We start from the raw sequence: 14,296 nt of genomic DNA on the forward strand, positions 1-14,296 counted from the left end.
AAGCCAAAGTGTAGATCAAGTCGAGACTCCTGGTCTGCGTGTGTGTTCCAGGCCAAATGGAATGGCAAATGATAATTACAGAAAGCATGTAAGCTCTTGGAAGAGCACTCCTGGCACGGGGTGAGGCAGGGGGGGGGGGGGGGGGGGAGGGGAGCGACAGACAGCCATGTCAAGAGGCAGACAGGATGGGGGGCAGACAATGTGCTAGAAAACGTTAATTTCAAATTTATGTAGAGCGTCGAGTTTCCTCCCCGACTAAGCTGATGATGTTGCAAGCCCCTGCCTGCTGCCTGCTGCCTTCCTGCCTGCTTGCCCCTGCCCCGTCATGCGCTGCGGAAGAAGTTTCCCAAAGATGCCCGCAGGGCGCGTGCTGAATTTAATCAGTTTGCTGGCCAGGCCGGAGCACTGGAGCACTGCCTGCAATGACAATCAAGCCAAGATGGAAAGTGGGCAGTGGCTGAGTGAAAGAGAGCCAGAAAGAGAAAGAGAAAGAGAGACCTCTCCACTGACGCTCCCATTCTGTCCCCCCGATCCCACTAGCACCCCCCCCTGCTGAAGCCTTCCCACTGCTCCCGGGTAACGTAAATTAGACGACGACTCGACAGTGCAACATTTAACGGTAATACGCTTTTATAGCTGCCGGTAAAATGCAGCCCGAAATTAGACATAAAAGACAAAGACAGAGAGTGCCAAAGAGAGCGGGTGAGAGAGATGGACAACGTGAATATTTTCGAAAATTAAGCTGATGAGGTGATGCGAGGACGAGCGGACAGGAGACAGGAACTAGACGTAGACATGGGACATGGGACATAGACAGAGCACTGAAGTGCCTGCCGAAGTAGAAGTGGAAGGCATTCGCCAGCACTTAAATATTGACCAAAATTGGCTAAAAACAACAGCAATGGCAACAACCATCGATGGCCAGATGAACGATGTGCAAACTAAAGCATCCTCAAGATGTGCGACACTTAGATACTCTCTGGGATATGCACTACCAATCATTTTGAGCGAAATCGGAATCATCAAGGAACTATCTTGGCCAGGACGACACATTAGTGGAATCTTAAGGAGATATCATAATTACCATTAACGAATAAACTAAGAATAGACTATAGACTGTTGTTTTTGGATTCGTATGTTAAAATACCTTTCGGAGGACCTTTGAAGGGGAAATTGGAGCCGCCATATAGCCCATCGGGGTCACCGTCGGTGTAGTCTAAACTTGAAATATGTGTAATATTTCTGAGCATTACAAATCGAATAGCCTATTCCCGTTCCCAGATACCCTAACAAATCACATTAAGCGAAACAACAACAAAATCCTCGAATGGCGTAGGCCGTTGCAGTCAGTTTTGGTTGCTGGTTCGATGGAGGAGAGTGGCCTGAAGTCATCGGAGGGCACGAACAGGGGGCCAGAGGACTGCTGCGACGACGACGTCATCGACACCTCCGATAGCTGAGGCGGGTGGGTGGCTAGACAGTGGCCGGCAGCAGCAGCAGCAGCAGAATCGGCAGCAGAGGAAGCCACAACAGAGACAGCAGCAGTGGCTGCAGAGGACGTATCGGCAGCCAGTTTGGATCCGTCCGTCTAGGACTGACCGACAGCGACCGGTTGAGGACCGCACGAGTTGCTGGCTGCATCTTCTGCCCTGTCCTGGCCTCCAGGGTTGTGGCATGGGCAGGGGCGGGGGCGGGGGCGGGGGCGGTGGCAGGGGACACAGGGGCACGGCGGTGCAGGGGGGCAGCTTGTCTAGTGACTTGACTGTAACCTCATTGACCAGAAAAATGCAAGCAGCCACAACAGCAAAGGAGGGCCAGCTTTTTGAGTCGAAACTGTAGATACTCTTAAAGGGTACACCGCAGCTACACTTTGCAGACGATTTGGAAGAGCTGTTAAGCAACAGATTACAAAACAGAAAGTGGAGTTGTGTCTTCAGAAACAAACAGAGTTGATCCCCAGAGGGATATCTGATCAGCGATGTTTCCTATGGGTAACACACAAGATATGGCTAGAACCTATAACTTTCATTCGTTGTGAAGATATCCTCCAAGTCATTGGGCCCTCTGCAAAGGGTATACCAGGCGCAGACAACAAAACATCAAATGTGAATTAGTGCAAAAGGTAGTCGAGGAGCGGGTATCGGTGGATGAGGGGGATGAGAGTCCAAGAAGAAGGAGCACAAGACGAAGCAGTGGGGTTGAGGGGGTGTTGATGGCGAGTGGGGATCTGGAATAGAAGTAGGAGAGTGGGAGTCGATGGAAGTGGGCAGAACAACGCAAAACGCTTCCATATTTATTGGCACTTTTCGGTTTTCTGAATGCGGTGCTATTCAGGGGGGCGGGTGGGTGGTGCCGGTGGTGGAGTGGACACTCGTCTGTTGTGGGAGTCCAAAGTGAGAGATGGAGAGAGAGCGAAAGAGAGAGAGAGAGAGAGATAGTGGATGAGTGCGGTTCCGTGGGAGAGGAACTCGAGTGAGGTTTTTGCAGATGATAGGATTGACTGTTGCTGTTGCTGTGGATTGGCATTTTAATTATTAATTTCCAGCAATAGTTGTCCACAAGAACTGGGACTGGGGCAGGGGCAGGGTCAGGGGGAGGGCAAGTGGCAAATGGAACAAGGACCCTTGAACAACTACAAACTTCCTTCTTTCAAGGGGTCAAATTTACTTGCGGAAATAGTTGAAGCCTTTCTGTCTCCTTTTGATGAGTGTTCGATTTCTAATCCAGTATAGTAGGAATTTGATCTGAAAGAAGAACAGAAGCACCTCCAACAATCCTTCCAAATGAAATCCGCATTCATATCCGCATTATATAAACATTTTTGATAACCAAATCTGAATCCCTTATCTATGCAGAATTTTTGGAAATTTTAGCATGAATTAAAACAAGCCCAAAAAAAGGTATTCCAAGCCGTCTTTCACTCCCTTCAAAAACGGATCCCCTGCCCCATCCTCAGAAAAAACATTTGCTCTAATAAATGCTCAAATTTTGCGCTCACAATAAGCACTCATGTGAAAACGCAAACTACCACTCACTCGCAGTCGCTCTCTCTCTCCCACCCTCTATATCGCACTCTCTCGCTCGCTGGGGCTTCGTCAAGTGTTCGTTCAAACTAAACTTCTCCTGCCGATTGAGGCTGGCAGCAGCGGCAGCGGCAGCGGCATCAGCAGCAGCAGCAGCAGCGCTCATTTGTGCGCTTAATGACGTCATTATTTTTATTTTAACTGCCAGCGACAGAGGGAGTTGGGGGTGGAAGGGAAAAGTGCATATACTGTTGCTGCTCCTGCGCACACCCCCTCTCTGGGACGTGCTCTCTCGCTCTGGCCGCGAGTCTAGCGCGCTCTCGCTCTCGCTTGCTCCTGCAGGCGCTTGGGGGGCATGATTCGGCTTGCGCTTCGGCAAGAACGGTCTGGTTTGCTCGTGTTTTGTTGTTTCTCGTAAGTTGCACTCGTCGACTGGCCTGGCCGAGACCCGACTGCTCCACGCGACGACACGATTCGAGTCGACTCGACTCGACGACTACTTATGCTGATGATTGCTGGGGGTCCAAGCGCCCGTCTGGTGCGCCGCACGTTCATTCAGTCGACGACGTTGCACGACGACGAAAGCGGACGGCGCGTGGAAGCAAGAACCAAGCCAAACCAAACCAAACAAATCAACATACACTCTCTCTCCCACACACAACTGCACTCTGGAGAGCAGCGCGTGCCATGAAATACTATCTGCAACATTCAATAGATGCAACTGCAACTGCAACTGCAGCGAAACAGTGTCCCACACTTGAGAGATTCCGAAATTCCGAGATCCGCGTTTGAGATTCGAGATATTGGCGCCACAAAGGCATCGCGCCCCGGCTTGCAACGTCGCGTGTGTGGCAGATGATCCTTGGTTGATCTTGACTCTTGTGTCTGTGCTTGTGCTTGTCTGTGCGCGTGTGTGATAGCCATCTCCCAGAAGATACTCTTAATGAATTGTTATCTAACGGATGCTTGGGATTTGGATTGTGACTAAAAATCTAAAGAATCCCCGAGGAAAATTGTGAACAAATTTTGGGAAAACCAGAAAATATAATAAACATTTGCTACTGCCTGAAGAACACCTAAAGAAAACGGTAAATAATATTATCATATTATCAATGAATATTCTGGCGAACTTCTAGCATACTTTTGGGTCTGGTTATTGGTTGAAATTGGAGTTTCTGTCCATAAAACAGATGACAGACCATCAAAGTGAAGTGCTTACATCAAACATAATAGAAACATTAAAATTCATAGATTAGCTCCGATAATTCCGCACTTTTTATGGCCCCATAATCATCTTCATAGTTCATTAGGATTCCCTGCTGCTCTCAAAAACCCAGGCCAAAAAAAAAAAAACAGACAAAAACCTTTTAAGCCTCTCACGCACTTCACTCGCGAATCAGATTCAAAATGCAATTTTCATGTAAATCTCGAACCTTGACATGGTAGTATTCCTAATGCTGCAAACAGTGCAACCCGTAAGCAGATGCGCCTTCGACGCTGGCGGTTAGTAACTTTAATTAACGTTAATTACGATCAGAAGTAGCATGAAAAATGGGCATCATCATTATCGTCGGATCCGGGGGGCAAACAGACGCAGACTCACTCACAAATACTGTACGTGTGAGAGCCTCTCGAAAATAGTCGCCTCGTTCTAATAATAAAACGAAATGTACTCGTAATACAATAAATACTAATAATGTGGCACTGGACAGTGCTAGATGGCAATTTGCAACAATAAGCCGCGGCAGGCAGCAGGCGGCAGGCGGCAGGCGGCAGGCGTATCTCCCAGATACACGAATGAAATTAAATCAGAATGAAACTCTACACATAAACAGTTTAATGCCACCAACCACCCCACGAAAAAATTACAAAAAATCTATTACAATTGCCTTGCGGCGGCTCAGTGTCATATTTGTGCAAAAAAAAAAAAAAAAAAACTAAGCGAGTAAGCGTATCTACGTACCTATGAGATACAATAAGCATCATCATCAGCACAGCAATTCACAGCAACAAATAGCAACAGCAACAATTGTAATAATCAGTTTCATTTCAAAGCCAGACCAACCTGCGCGATACATTTTTCCCAGTGCCACCACTGCACACTTTGCACAGGTTCTACGAGCAGCAGTGGAGCCCCTCTGCCCCTGCCACGGGGCCAGTAGCCGTATCTGTATCTGTACCTGCACCTCAGTGCGGTGCATTGTTAGCCCTGCCGCTCGACTCGCTCATTTAATTAAATATAATTAGCTGCATTAATTGCAAATTAATACAGAGTTTAGTCTCTTTGTTGAGTCGCTTTTCATTGTCGTTGCCAGGCAGAGACTTTTCGACGGTTCGACGGCTCGACGGCTCGACGGTACGGCCGGTTGGCTGCCTGCCACTTGCTCTCCACGGCTTATTACAGCCGTGTAATTATAGCCCATAAATGCAGATTTTATAGATATTTTCTAGGAGTTTATTAGTTCTGGTAACTCTGTTTAAAGGAAGCCAATTGGCAGCTGTTGCTGTTCCAGAGACTTTCAGTGGAAGTGTTAACGTAATCCCTGGCAAATAATAGAATACTTAAGAGTAAGCACTGTAACATAGTAACTTAGTTTTTATAGGGACTAAAGGACGAAAAGACCGGGATGGATCGCACTGCGACTACAAGTACCTAAGTCTTAACTAACTAATCTTCTCAACTGATCTAAACACCATTTTGGAGGTCTCTTTGGAGGCATCTTTCAATGACTTACGAAAATCCGTCGGCTTTTGTGGTGCACTTACAGCCCTTTCAGAATAGAGTGTTGTTTTTTCTAGATAAATATTTAGTTTTTATTTAATTTTCTCCGACTTTAAATACAATTAGCCATGAGTTTTGGCTATATTTTCCATTCACAATCCTCTGCAGTGACTTTTTGATGTCCGAGATGTCTGATGTCCATTTGAGTGTTTCCTTTTGAGTGGCACATCTTCCGCACATCAGAGAAGTCCATTAAATTCGCATTGCGACAACTTTTAATGCGAAAAATAAGTAGTTGTGAAAATGGAAAACAACCACGAAAATGATTAGATATTAATTTATAAATTAAGAATGTCTGCGAGTGTCTGCCTCTCTCTCTCTCTGTTTCTCTCTGTCTCTGTTGTGTGTTTTTTTATGACAAACGGATGACGAACGCATAAAAATGCATAAAATGCAGCGGCAAACAAGCCTTAAAAATAAACCAAAAGCCGGCGGCAAATTGCAGTTCCCCCGTTGCATGCCCCCCCACCTCTCTTGGGTCGTTGCGCGTCACGTTGTCACTATTTACGTAGGCAAAGAAATCGTAAAAATCGTTAAAGAAAAAGGAAAATCGGCAAAGGCAAAATGTTTAATTATGTGCCGTCGGGGCATACACTCGGAATAGCTGCAGCTGCACGGCCACGCCCCCAGGTAGGCGGCCTTTTAATTAGGAATAATTAAAGTAATACTTATGCCCCATAAGTGCATTCTGCTTTCTGCAAATCGGAGGAGGTCCGGAGAAGGCGGGGACATTCGTCTTGAAAGGATTTCTCTCTGTCTCTCTCTCTCCCTATCTCTCTGTCTGCTCTGTGTTTTTGATGTGTGGCCAATTTGCAACTTGTGCAACACATTTAACTGCACTTTTACGGCCAAAATGGAGGGAGTGAGGCACGTACGAACGTCTCTGTGAAAGGCAAAAAGCCATCGAAATTTTAATGCTATCAGAAGGACCAGCAGGAAAATCAAAAGAAAATCATTTGCCGAAAGTGGAAACTAGTTAGCCGCAAAGGAAAATGGCTCAAATGTTTCCCTATATACATACATATTACTCTAAACGAACCATCCATCTACTGTGGTTTTTTGCAAATTGGAACTGGTATTTTTGTGCACATTAAATAATAAATTGATACTTAAAGAAATATCTTAACTATTGCTAATTCTCGTAATTGCTATTTTTATTCAGTTTGCATTTATTAAGATAACATTTAACTGCGAGATTCATAACTGAATGCGATGATTAATAAATATGTATCTTATGAAATGTCTCTTTGCCACCCAGTTTTTTACTTAAGAAATTACTTCATTAACTTTCCTTAAATCTATATTTTCTTTAAATTTCATCTGTGGAATTATTCGTACATTTCCGAGGGTCCATTTCCATTTGGAGATGATCGTGCCATATACTTTTACTCTTTTTTCAGGCCACCAAATACTTGCATGTCGCACATGCCACAAAGCCTACACAAAAACAGATCGACACGCAACGGAGAGAGAGAGAGAGAGAGAGAGAGAGCGGGAGAGATACTAGCTCATTTAATAATGAACAATAATGAAGAGTAATAATAATCATCAGCAAAAACGTGCAAAGAGAGTGGTCCACACAGATACTATGCAAAAAGAGAAGATACAGAGGCAATGCAGAGGGGAATGCTTTATAGGAGGCAACGAAATTTTATCAACGAACGCGCATCATTTCAATTAAGAAAATGTCACAAGTGTCCAAGCAGCAGCAGCCTAAAACACGCCAAGTGGGGCAGTGGCAGCTCGGAAAGGGAATGGGGATCCCCCGGCTGTGGCGAAATGAAAGTGCGCCACACTGCCCCTCCGGGGATCAATCCCCTGCCACTCCCCTCCACTGTAATGGGTTCTTTTTTGGAGCATTTCTCGTAATTAATGCGAATTGTCACACGCTAAAAAGAGAACCAAGAGAACGGGAGCCTCTCTGGCGAAATAATGTCTCAAATGGCTTCGATTCGCCTTCTAATTCATTATTGTACATTTATCGTTTGTTGCCACTGCCACTGCCCCTGCCCCTGCCCTGCCCCCTGCCCCGTGCCCCGTGCCATATAGCCATTGTGCCGTTTCCTATTCTTAATTAGTAATTAAACAATTTATGCTTTCGCGTGAGGCATTCAGAGAGAAGAAAAACGAGAAACAAAATGAAATAGGTTGAATTTTTGTGCTGCCCAAAAACATGAAACCATAATTAATTCTATTCCATCAAGTATTTTGCTCAATTAGCAATTAAAAACAGTGCCCCGTACTAGTACGTTGCGTGCATCGCAAAAGATGTAAAGCCCACTGTTTCGGGGGTAGGTTACACAGGTCCCCCCAATCATGCTTGATGGATGGAAAGATGGATGGATGGATTGTCAAAGATATGTACAAGATGCAAAAGATACAAGTAAATGTACTTCGTTTTGGGGCAATTATGTTCGAGAGTCGACTGGTAGAGTTGTTCCTACCATTTCATTGGGAAATCAATTGAAGCCAAAGCCTATTTGCGCTTTTAACTGATTATTCTCCTCGGTATTAAATCTTTAAAAATTGTAAGAGAATATTAGATCACATTTTCGGCTGCTCTTCCACTTAAAAGAACCCAAAATGATGGCATTTCTTTCACTTATCTCAGGAATTTTTTTCGCTTTAATTTTAACTAATTTTATATCGTGTTTAAGAGTTTTTCGTTTAATTTTTGTTGATTAAGTGCAATTAAAAATGTCTCCGCGCTCGCCACACCACCCCGCCGTCGCGCGAGGGGCAGTCGTCGTCAGTTGTCAGATCGGAGCTAATGAGACGCGACACAGTTGTCCAGATGTTCCACCACAACCAGCTAATTGTGCAATTAACTGGGGAGCGTGAGGAGAGTGGCAGAACTGGGCCCTGCCACATGCCACATGTTGAATGGGATAGCAGCCGCAGTGCTGTGGCAGGGGCAGGGGCATGGGGCAGTTGTATTAAGTGTAGAAAATCTCGAGCACTTAATTCACGCTTTGTTGAAGGTGTTGAAAGGCGGTCGGACGACTGAATCCTGGATCCTGCCACACACAGCCGCCCAAGAAGCTGCCCCAAGGGGTTGCAGAGTGGCAGAGGGTACTTAACAGTTAAGTCAAACCAAATGCAAAAACCGCAAAAAAGGAACTCCCACACGAGCCCTGAACCACGCACCCGAACCCGTACTTGAATCCGAATCCGAATCCTAACCCACGTTATGTGTGCGGCAGGTCCTTTTTTCCTGTTGCCTTTTTTTGTTTTTTTTTTTTTGCTCATTTGACTTTGGGCCAGGACCAAACAAGCTGCTTATCCTTCCAGGGCAGACCCTGGTTTGGCCGAAAAGAAAAATGTTAATTACCCTTTGTGTTTAAAGAGACCACACCCCCACAACCCTCTGGGCTGCGGCATCCTTGTTCCAGGGGGCCACAATGGACTTTTGTGTTTTTTGAGGCAATTAAAATTATTATTTTAATGTCAACACTTTTTTTTTTGGACCAGGATAATGCATGTAAAACGACTAACGCCTCCCCGAGAAAATCCGTTAAATGTTTATAAAGATTCCAAGGAGGAGGATGTGGCACGGTGGCTCGTTGGCACGGTGGCTGGTTGGCAGAGTGCAGTGTGGCAGGGCAAGCAACGTCTACACTTCCTCTTTTCCGACGTTTCCCCAAACTTTGCTTTGGGTTTCTGTTCCTTTTTTTCTGTTGGGCTCTGGGGTTGATTTAACGCCCCGTCCCTGGTCTACCAGGCGTCGAGGAATTCCGAAAAAGTGTTTTTACGGTATTTCTGTTGGCACAAGTATTTTTCCGGATGGAGTTAGGTCAGTGCTGCCATTCAAGCAGCAACCCCCTCTGTTCGTTCTGCTGTTTTGAGAAATGTTTTTCGGTTGCTTTGGGGCATGCGGCCTTGCTCTTGCTCTCTGAGGGGGTTGCTGCCAATGGAGAGATAAGCAGGTGTTATATTTTTATGGCTAAAGTGGCTAAGCAGTTTTGCGGGCTATCCGGGAAGGGGGAGGGGCTGGATTGTGGCTTGTAAGGAATCATGTTCTGGTGGTTCGAGAGGGAGGGCAGCTCCTCCTCCCCCCAAAAGTGTGCTAAGACCAAGGAAATCTGCTGGGCTTTGGAGCTTCTTTGCGCCTGATGTTTGTACATACTTTTGACTAGAATTTCCCCTGGGACTAGGAGTTGTTTGATTCATATTCGAAATGGGAATCGTCTGTATACACATATATTACATACATATATACAAACAGCTGCTCATAGATCTACTCATCGTTCAAATTGTGTGCCGTGTACTTCCTTTTTCTGGTCTCCCAACACTCGCCACCGCAGAATCATACCCATATCCATAGCCACCGATTGGACGGTGGACGGTGACCCCGAGCTGCTGTGTGGGGTCACCCGAGAGCCGCCTACACTCCTCCTTTGTCTTCCGTCCCGTTCTGGGATCACGATTAACTACAGAAGCAGCTACTAGCCGCCTTAATTGTTTCGCACTTAATCAAAATAAGCAGCGAACTGGGACCTTGGGCACAGGAGGCTATCAAAGGTCCACAGTCCCCACTCCCCACTCCCCACTCCCCTCTCCCCTTCCCCCAGTCCACAGTCCATGTCCCACTTCAAGTCCCAAACGTGGCACAAAAGCCAAAGCAGATACAGTGCTGGAGTTGCTGCTGCTGTTTGTTGAAGGCAAAAAATTGAAAACTAAAGAGCAACTTGGGGCGCACGCCAGTCTCCAGTCTCATTCTGGAAAAAGGGACGCCGCCAGACGGGCGGATGGACGGGCAGAGAGCCGACGAGCGACACAACGACAACGACGACGACGACGACGACATCAACACCCGTACCATGTGAAAAGAAAAACGTTTTATGAGCTCTCATTCACAAAAAGGGCCAAAGCACACTCATACACACACACGCACACACAGACCCATAGAAAAAAGGAAGTTTTCTGAGGATGGAAGAAGCAACCTGTTGAACCCTCCCGTCCATCCATCCATCCAGGCCACCCTTCCACTCCACTCTTCTGTAATTGTGCCACACTTTGCTCCGTTTCCTTATATTTCTTTCATTTTTCGAATGCCCTTTTAGAGAGGGTATACTTCCATTGGAGGCGATGTTTGCGACCCCATAAAATATACGATATTTTTGGTTCTACCAGATTCACCTAACCGAACGGACATGCGAATACTCATAGCCGTATGTTCCTTTATCCATCGTCGCTGGGATTCCCTAAGCCATAGCCGCTGAGAATCGCCGAAACAGTTCTCTATAAGTAGAGCCTTTTGGTGCCAAACAGAGTGATCTTTAAGGGTATCTTACTCTTCGTACTCGTAGCCCTCTGAGCTCGGGTCGTGCCCAAAATTATATGTTGAAACATCAACACTCACATTACCCCTGCTGGCCATCTCAGCCCTCTTCCTTCACTTGTTGTACGAGTATTTCCCTAAAAAGATTTCCCCAAAGTTGAAAAGGTAAAAATCTGTTCTCCTCCTCGCACTCCCCATTTGTTTGTTTCTTTCTGTCTTTATTTCTGGTGTGTGTTTTCCTGCTGCCTCTTTGCCGGGTGTCTGCCAAGTGTCTGTAATTTTTCTTTTAGTGGGTGTTTCTAATAGAGTTTTTCCTTTTTCAAAGTGTGAGCAAGGGGGAAATACTTTGAGTGTGTGGGTGGGTGACTGTGCCTGTGCCTCTGGCTGGCTCTTGTGGCATGGGTGTTTTAAGTGCTTCTAATGGCCGCTTAGGTGGAGAGAGCCAAGTGGAATGGCGACCAGAAGCTGCCGTTTGAGGTGACTGTTTGACTGAAGGTCAAGAATGGAGGTGGGAAGTGGGAAGTGGGCAGTGCCAGGAGGTGTCGAGAGAAGGTCAGCGATTGATTTCAGTCGATAATCGACTCTAGGGAGTGTATTTCAAAGATACATGAACTCTATTTGTTTGGATTTCCAATAATCATTTGAGTTTGCCTCAAATCTGTGGGCCCTCCTCCTCCTCCCCCCATCTACTACCCATTTCGCATTGTCTCCGTGGGAGGGGGAGGCGGTTTCTCTGTTGGGCTTTTCTTTGTGTGAGCTTTTTTCTAGCCCAGAGACGACGCGCACGCTTTGCGGCGCGTGGCAGCTGCTCTTCGAGTGCTGAGCGCCTGCTGCTGTTAGCCAGAACGGAGGCGCCGCCTGTCGGTGTCGTTGTGGCTGTCGCCGCCTGTTGATTCAGTCGTTTTTTGTTTGGGCTTTTGTGTTTTCTGTTTTGGCTCAAGTAAGGCCTGCTCTGCCGCCACTCCTGGTGTTTGTGTGCTGCCAATGCCTTGGCCATGGCCAAGACGACGCTCCGCGGAGGCTGCGACTTTTACAACTTTATAAGTTGGCAGCGTCATGGTTGTTGTGGTTGTTGCTGCCACGTTTTTGCTTCGCGCATCATTTCGGAGATACATGTGTCTGTGACGTCAGAGGCAGAGCCAGCCGGTGCGCGGGGTGCGCGCGGTGTGGCGTGTGGCGGGGTGTTTTGGGTCTGCGGCTGGCTGCCACTTGCTGAGCTTCTGTTACGCGTCGACTCCACTCTCTCTCTCTTTCGCCGCGAGTGTGTGTGTGCTGCCATTCCGCCTTGCCCCATCATGCCCCCATTCAGGCCATTCGGGCAGGGACTCTTGCAGATTATGGCCTAGGAATAAGAAGTTATCTAAATGAGCCCCGACTTTATTGCCGGCAATTATAGATCGGTCTATGTGCGTGTGCGTGTGTGTGTGTGTGTGTGTGTAATTGCAATGCGATTGGAGCCAATCCGAAGCCTTTTCCGACCGACTTTTCATTACCTGCATCAACACTTGCATATGTAATTTAGCATAATTTGAAATGCAAGGCAGCGCCACAGAATAGCTGCCACAGAGAGGCACGACCCAGGCCAGCAGCAGGTCCCCGCCAGTCCCCACCGGTCCCCACCGGCCCCCCACCGGTAACTGGTATAATTAATAAATGGTAACAGCCACAGATACAGATACATTCTGTAGGTAAAACCAAGCGCCAAACAAAGCCGAGATTTCTATTGGCAAAGGAATGCCAAAGGCAGCCAGCGCTTTTTGTTGGCTCAATTCTCTTTTGTCTCTCTCTCTCTCTCTCTCTCTGTTCCCCTATCGCGCGTTGTCTGCCCGAACATATGGTACATACATATATCCATGTCTTGACTGCAATTTATGAGCCTAAATGAGCGCAAATTTCAGTGTTCACACACAGATACACGGCTACACGACCAACACACGGACAGCTGTGAGTCGTATGTGAGCGATTTTGGCGCTCAATTGGCAATAATTTCTGATCAATTTTCCATTGACTGACAAAAACAGAACAACAGCAACAAACGGAGCGACGCGACAGAATAGTGGTACAGTGGGGCCCATGGAGTGGGGACATGTGTCAGATAGGAATTCACTGTGGATTTCCCCAGTCAGATAAAGGCCATGAATTATAGAGTTTTAGATAAACGGATAAACGAAATAAACAGATGAAGAAAACTGCATTTAAAAGGTGGAAAATAGGAAAAAACACACCGTTTCACCGTTTTACCGTTTCACCCTTTCACCGTTTCCTTGAATATGGCACAGATTCTTCTGCATTTCTTTCCTCTTGGCAGAAACTCAAATCGAAGGCCCATTGGCAGTGGTCCCATCAAAGAACCAATGCATTTTATGGGCGTTCCCCATCCCTTTTTCCACTTTGTTATTATTATTTTGTTATTTACAATAATTAAATCAGACATCAGAAATGTCTTTCCATTGAAGTGCCGGCACTCGAACGAAAGAAAAAAAACACTGAAGTGTAGAGAATTATGATTTCAATTCGAGTCGAGTTGGGGTTTTCTGTGATTTCTGTGCTGTGCTGGAATGCTGTTGGCTGTTGGCTGTTAATTGGCTGAATTACTCGTATTTTCACTGATTATTAATAAATATGCATTGTGTGCTGTTATGGTCGATTAATTGGAATAAATGAAGACCAAAAGTAAGGCCTCATTGCGTCACTGGAGATCATTTGCATTTAGAGGGGCGGGGCCCCCATTTCCAAGAAAATCAACACCACAGCCAAACAGTTGAAGAAAGAATACGAGTATCCCCTAGAATAGCTGAGCGTTGCATAAAAAATTAACACATTTAAATGACTTTCATTAAAAATTGATTAATATGGCCCTGATTGGTTATTTTCTTTGCCTTTGCCTCATTGTCGTCACACGATGCCCGACTCTCTCTCTCGTTCACTCTCTTTCAATTATTGACACATAAATTGAACATTTACTGGCGGTTTTTCACTGATTTCAGTGATTTTATTAATTTACGTATTGGTTCCGCTTGTGTTTTCGTATTGATTTCCAATCATAGATGGATGCCGTGCCTCCTCACAATTCGTTTTCAATGAGCCGTAATTTAGACTCATTTAAATAAATATACTCGTTCTTTTGTTGATTGGCCTTTTGCATTATTACTCTATCCCTCTATCCCTCTATCCATCGGCCTGTCTCCCTGTCTCTCTGTCTGTCTATCA

General features: G+C 46.1%; 1 protein-coding gene across 3 annotated transcripts in view; it reads left to right on the forward strand.

Annotated features, from left to right (window-relative positions):
- The first annotated feature begins 3,565 nt into the window (after positions 1-3,565).
- Positions 3,566-14,296, forward strand: part of LOC6589922 (alpha-protein kinase 1) — a 71,047-nt gene continuing 60,316 nt past the window's right edge. For all 3 annotated transcript variants that reach the window (XM_026984808.1, XM_026984809.1, XM_026984810.1), the window contains exon 1: positions 3,566-4,111. The gene's annotated coding sequence lies outside the window, so the exon portion shown is untranslated. The remainder of the gene's footprint in view (positions 4,112-14,296) is intronic.

This window comes from Drosophila persimilis, unplaced genomic scaffold, assembly GCF_003286085.1.
Source record: "Drosophila persimilis strain 14011-0111.01,24,50 unplaced genomic scaffold, DperRS2 tig00000002-arrow-pilon, whole genome shotgun sequence".
NCBI lineage: Eukaryota > Metazoa > Arthropoda > Insecta > Diptera > Drosophilidae > Drosophila > Drosophila persimilis.